Source organism: Melanerpes formicivorus, unplaced genomic scaffold (assembly GCF_026170545.1).
Source record: "Melanerpes formicivorus ecotype bairdi unplaced genomic scaffold, bMelFor1.0.p_v2 SCAF_1, whole genome shotgun sequence".
In the NCBI taxonomy this organism is placed as follows: domain Eukaryota; kingdom Metazoa; phylum Chordata; class Aves; order Piciformes; family Picidae; genus Melanerpes; species Melanerpes formicivorus.
In genome coordinates, this window is record NW_027142353.1 from 27,399,622 (window position 1) to 27,406,861 (window position 7,240).

The window sequence follows — 7,240 nt, forward strand, 5'->3', positions numbered from 1 at the left end:
GAGGAATTAAAGAGACAGACAAATAAACAAATAACCAAGCCATGAAATCACAATTCATAGATCAAGCAAATAGTGCAGTGATGCTGTCCATGGAGAACAACATTCCTGCCTGACCTCACAGAGTGTGGATCACTCCTCCTTACTTTATTAGCCAAGCATGTCTCACTTCTGCCTTCCCAGTGTACACAGGAGTCCCAGGAATAGAGGATTAGTCCCATCTATTATGGTAATATCCTTAGCAACTACTCTTTCCAGCCAAAGGACCTTATTCATCACATGGTCATCTGTAACAAAAAAATCCCATAGGTTGACTACATGCAACACAACTAATTTCTTTTTATTTCCTCTAAATTTACTATCCTACAGCATTTAAGTTCCCTGACTACCCTCTTGTTCATAAGTAGTCTGACAGTAAAAAAAGAATGTCATGACTTGTGGTTTAATTAATCACACCTTATTAATCACACCCTCAGGAGCCTCAAGTAGGTACAATATTGAGAAACAGACTTTCCTGTCTTTTACATGGTATCACTGATACAGAGAAAAGGGAGTGTGCTCCTGTCCCTCAGGAGTGTAATTCCCAGCCACTGCTTTGCTGGGGAATCACTGCAGGAGGTATCTTTGGGAAGCAACCATCCCACTAGACTGCACATTTCTAGTACATTCTTGCCCTTTTGAAAGAAATGCTGGAAAAACCTGCAGAAGCCATTGATCCATAGGTGCATAAACCTGTTCATTTACACAGTCTATAGTATAACTAATGGGACTAAAACAGGTAGGCAATAACATGCCTAGACTTGTGGGATGAGTTCCTCTCAGGTAACTGCTCTCTACCTACACAGCAGGAAAAAGAAAAGATAATTATAGTACCTCTTTTGTTTTTCCCAGCCCAATAAACCTTAAATTACCTAGACCTTCAGGGAGCTAGCTGTCAGTCTCTTCAAAAAATTCTTTTGGGAACAAAGAAAAAATAACTGGCACCATAGTTAGCTGGAGTGCAAGGTGCATGGGTTCAAGTCCCTCTGGTTTACCTGTCCCTAGAAAATGGGAGCTTCTGGAAGAGGGAAAGTACTCTAGACTCTACTGATTCTTTCATTGCTTCATTTTGATGCAAAAGTGAAACATCCTGCAGTCCAGTATTCTGATGGGATGGGAGAAATTTTTCCTCTTGATCTGGAGCTCTTTTCCCTCTTCAGCTGGAGTTCTGACTAAACTCTGAGCTGAATTTCACACTCAAAGCAGTGATCCAGTAAGATAGTGACTTGATGTTTGGTGGTTATCTTGATTTGGTAGTGCATTGGAAAATGATTCATACTTCACATGAATGACACAGGCACAGCTATGTGAAAAACCCTGTGGGAGCAGCAGTAGATGCATACAGCTTTAAGGCTAAGGATTAGCTTCCTGTAAAGCAGGCTGTTCTCACTAGATTGAGAACTGATTGAAGTACCTTCCTGTCTCTTCTTTACCTCAATCAATAATTTTTACAGTTCAAAATAATCAGAGTGAAATATTCATGGGAACAGTCACACAGTGATGAATTACACACCTTAGCCTGTGTAAGTATGAAAGAATAAAGAAAAATTTTGAACAAAACTTGCTATACTAAGGAAAAATAAATGTCTCTGCAACAGACATATGTGTATCTTTGCTGCTTTGCAAATCATAATATTTACTGGGAATAAACTCTAGTAGCACAACAGACTTAAAAATCAAACAAACCAGCCCAGAACTTGGTGGTATGTGTCCTGTGTGTGCCTTTAAATACTGCCAAAATTGAATTTGACTAGACTTGCTCAAATTAGACCTGTTATCAACAACACACTCTCTCAAGAGACCAACATTTGTCCAGTTAGGGCTTCCTTCATTAATCGTCCAGCATCAAGCAAGCCAAATCCAAATCTGTGGAGGAAAAGCAATTAGATATTTTAAGCAGTGATAAGAACACCACAAATAATCAATTTCTATGGCATTAGCAGCTACCTAGCCTAGCAAAAGTCTATAAAAGCTAGAATTTATTGCAGAACACCAGACAGCTTACAGAGCATTGATTCTCAGTAGTATGCATAGATTGCTAGATATAAAGAAAAATCCCTGATGGTTCTTGCCTTTATTTTATTCCCCCACCCCCCACATTTTAGAGGGAAAACAAGGGAAAAAGTGTTCATAAGGCAAATTGCAGCAAAACAAATATCCAACGACTGTTAAATGGAATATGTTTACATTTTAGGTAAACAGAAGACTACCATACCATTTGATAGCAATTATATGCAATCTGATGCATAAACTTCATAAGAGATGAGAAGCGAAATGCAATCATAGTATTCTGTGGTTGGAAAAAAAAAACCCTAATTGTGCTTATTTTTAAGACATTTATTACACCTGAGAAGCCAACAGACTAGAAATCATTTTTGTGTTTGTTCAGTTTGTGAATCTTTAGACTTTAAGTCCTATTCCTCCATAATGATCTCATACTGGTGTATTTTAATCTGCAATAACCTTTGTGATTTTAAACTATTTATAAAAATGAGACAAGAGGCAATGCAAAATTTTATTGTCTGTAGTGGAAAACACAATTCTGAAAAATATTTCATGTTAATATTCCCAAAAGAAAAATTTTCTCCGTAGAAGTTATACCTGATCTTTACATGTGAACCAAAACATAGCTGAACTCATATTTCTAGGCCAGCAGACTCAGAAGTTGAAAGGGACTTTGGCAATCATCTTGTTTGACCTCTCATATATATATATATATATATATTAGAATCTCTCCCCAGAAGCTGGATTAAATCATGTCTTTCAGAAAGATGTCTAATCTCATTTTAAAGATTCCAAGCTATGGTGAGTCCATCTTCTCCCTGGGTAAGCTCTTCCAGTGTTTAATTACTCTTAGTGCTAGGAAATGGTGTCTTCAAGGTTGAATTTGCCTAACTTAGCATTCAAATACTGAAAATGCAGAGTATTTGAGAGAGAGCAAATATAAGTGACATTTTATACTAATCCTAAATCAAAAGATTATGGAAATACAGAAAACATGACAACTAAAGCTCTAGTCTGGCAAACATTTATGCAAGGGGGTAGCTTCCTGCATAGGAAATAGTTTCTTTCAGTTCATCAAGCCTACACACATGTGTAAAGTTACACCAGGGCTTGAAATACAATTTAAAAAGAGACACTTAGAGTGACTTTTGCTGTGAAAAATATTAGGCATTAATTAATAGTGACAACCTCCCTCTGCCTCTATGCTCTCTCAGAGCAGCTTTTGAGGTGGGATACTGTAAATTACTACTAGAAGGTTAAAAAAAAAAGTGAGAAAAGTTCCTATTGCAGAAATCTGATTGCTGCTATACGGGGATGACTGCTGAAATCCAAACACAACCCAAGGGGGAAGGAAAGAAAAAAAAAAAGGAATCAATAAAATAAATAAAAAAAGAGAGTTGTCAAGATAATTAAAACTTTGCAACAATTCAGTGGTGGTGCTGATAAAAACAGCACTGCTGGCTGAATGCAAATAAGATGGTAAAGGCCCTGTTTGGATTATGGTAATTACTCAGTCTGAAGTTAGCTCCAGCCACACACACATATGAGCACACACATACACACACAGCAGTGGAGTGGAACCTGACAACCATACTTGGCGTGTGATCATAAAATTCCCTGGCACGCTCTCAGGGTGCCATGTGGAGCTATTTGTACAGTTAGGTACGGGACTCTGAAGCACAGGAAATACCAGCGGAAGCATAGCTGACTTGCCTGGCCTTCAGCGAGAGCCTGCCCCCCTACTTATCGCTGGCCTGGATTCAAAAGTGATCTCTAGAGAAGGCAAATCAATCGAACACATGTTTGGTCTAAAAATGTCATTTTGGAATATGCTAAGATATTTCCTTACATTAGACCATTTTGTTTGCCCCAAAGATTTGTCAAGTGCAATTGAATGCATACACATCACAATGTGTGCCAGTGCCAGAACAAAATAATTTCAATGTGTCCTTTAGTACTCTGATAAAATGCAGGCAGTCAGTGTTGAAACGAGATGCCCTGTGAAAGTCTTGTGCGCACTGGCATCTGCGTTTCTTCTAGGAACTTGTTTCTTTAAAATTTGGGATCTGTCCAAATGAGCAGATTTTGTGTAAGAATGAAAAGGGGGACCAGCTCAACCTCTCCTCTTGCCCTCTAGACGGAGGAGTTGAGGCAGGTTTATTTATGTGACGAAAAATCATCAAAGAAAGTACAATTTCCAACTTAGATTCCTACATAATAAAGGATTTTAAAGCATTTATCATTATAAATAACCCTATTAATCCATTGATTCAGCTTAGGACAATTCTGATATGTGACAAAGATGTGTTTCTTCAACAATTTTCACAAGGTAATATTAAATAATATTGGCACACGCATAATTTTTATTACTGAGTTCTCTGATTTGTTCACCCTGTGCAGCCTCTGCAGCTGCATGTGTTATGACATACCCATTACAGGAGAAACTCCCATTAGTACCAGCACACAGTAGAGGAGATGTGAACTTTGCAATCAGCCTTCTGATTCTCATTCTGATTTTGGTTAGCAGTGAGCAGATCAGAACAGTCACAACCTGATCACTGTGGCTGAAAGTGCACCTGTATCCTAGAGGGCAAGCTTCCCTGCCTAGCACCTTCAAAGTCTGCAGAGACTATAACTAATCCAGATTTATGCACGACTCTGGATGCCAAGATACACTCCTTCCTGAGGGAACATACCTATGCCCTTTCCCCTTCCCCTTCCCCTTCCCCTTCCCCATCCCCTTCCCCGTCCCCTTCATAGTATCATAGTATCATAGTATCATTCAGGGTTGGAAGGGACCACAAGGATCATCTAGTTCCAACCCCCCTGCCATGGGCAGGGACACCCCACACTAGATCAGCCTGGCCAGAGCCTCATCCAGCCTGCTCTTAAACACCTCCAGAGACGGGGCCTCGACCACCTCCCTGGACAACCCATTCCAGGGTTTCACCACTCTCATGGTGAAGAACCTTCTCCTCACCTCCAGCCTGAATCTCCCCACCTCCAGCTTCATTCCATTCCCCCTAGTCCTATCACTACCTGAGATCCTGAGAAGTCCTTCCCCAGCCTTCCTGTAGGCCCCCTTCAGATACTGGAAGGCCACAATGAGGTCACCTCGGAGCCTTCTCTTCTGCAGACTGAGCAGCCCCAACTCCTTCAGTCTGTCCTCATAGGAGAGGTGCTCCAGCCCTCTGATCATCCTTGTGTCCCTTCTCTGGACACGTTCCAGCACGTCCACATCCCTCTTGTAATAGGGGCTCCAGAACTGGACACAGTACTCCAGGTGGGGTCTCACCAGAGCTGAGTAGAGGGGGAGGATCACCTCCCTCGACCTGCTGGCCACACTTCTCCTGATGCAGCCCAGGATCTGATTGGCTTTGCGGGCTGCAAGTGCACATTGAGAGCTCATGTTGAGCTTCTCATCCACCAGCACCCCCAAGTCTCTCTCCTCAGGGCTGCTTTCCAGCCTTCCCCTTCCCCTTCCCTCCTTCACCTCCATACTCTTTCTGTCTGGGCATTGACCTAGTGTGGTTGCCATAACACCCACAGGAGCATCCAAGTGCCTCAGTTTTGAAATCCTGTAAGGTGCTTTGGTTGCTATACTTCAGCAGGGACACTATTTAGGTGTGCTTTGACTAGCTGTGTGCCACTTTGGTGATGTTTTTTTTCTGTTTTTCCAAGGAATGCTGCCTTAAAAGAGTACTCTAACAGCTGATAGGCCAAAAATCAGTTCTGAAATTATGGCAGTGAAATTTACATGATGTTTGCATGGAAATTTTTATCTTGATTAAAATAAATAAGTATAAAAGGGGGGAAAAAAAGGGGAAATTAAAAACTGTCAGGATCTCAACTCTTACAAATCACCTAACGGTATTAATTCCGGTCTAGTGACTGTACTACAGGGGGAAAAATAATTGGTTGCAAATATGTAATTTCATCTTAGAGATTCAGTTTGATGGGGTTATCATGAAAAGGGTGGTCAATATAAATTACACACATATGACCTTAACACCATCCTTTCCACTTTCCCATATTTTATGCATATTTAATCACCTGTGGTTACATTTGACAAGATGCAAAAGTTGGGCTATGATCTTAAAGCAATCAAGAATGTTGAGCAGTTCAGAAATGGCACAGCATTACTTTGCCATAAAAGGTGGACATTTATGAAGGATATAACAATGTATTATAAAGGGAAAAATGAAATAAAAATCCATAAAATATTGCTAGGTGTTAAAGGAAGTCTGATAGAAATGCACATTTATTAATTTGTTCTAGGCAGAAAGCACTTTATAACTATATAGCATTGCCATTGTGATAAGTGCAGTATTTGTATCAAAGCACTCAGTTCTTCTCACTGCTAAGAGATATGGGATTATGTGTCTTAAAATTGAGGAATAATGATAAGACTTAAAAGACAAACTGAGGACTCACGAGATCTTGAATTTGTGTATTATATATACATTTCCAGAATGAATAATAAGTTTCTGGACCCTTTAGTGTTTTGTACTGCATGAATTTTATTTTATTTTTTTTATTAGTATGGACAAGTAAATTTTATTTGATAGCTTGTTGTATTTAAAGACAGTGTAAAACTCTCGTTGCAAACAGTTGTTTACAGTGCGCTTTTCAGCACAAAGCTGTTTTAAAGCTCAATTGTGCATTTTGCAGATAAAGTGGGAAAACTAACTGAAGGCTGTATTGTAAGCAGTGGTTGCCGTGGAAACCCCAGTTTCAAGAGCTGGTTCTCCATTACCACTTAATTTAGGCTTCCTAATTGCATTCCACTAAATCGGTAGCGACAATATCTGCAGAGCAAAACTGCATGCCCAGTCTAGCGCAAACCTCTTTGAAACAGGCTTTTTGAAAGCCAGGAGCTATAAAAACTCAGCATGACATGGAGCATATGAGAAACCTGTAGTTCAAATGTACTGCTGCTTGCTTTCTCATCCTTAGTAACTTCAGTGTGCTCCAGACCAATCTATTAGTTCAGTCTACCTTAAAGATCATAAAGCTCTGCCATGTGGAAACTCATCTGTCCACCAACACATTGGTGCAAAATAGATTTAATTGTACTCCCAACCCAGTATCATGTCCATCTTATTTTACTACACACCAGCAGGTAGCCGGTGCAGAGCCTTACTTTCCTTGAACTGCCCTTGCTCCATAATACAAGGAGAACAATACTTTCTCAGTTTAA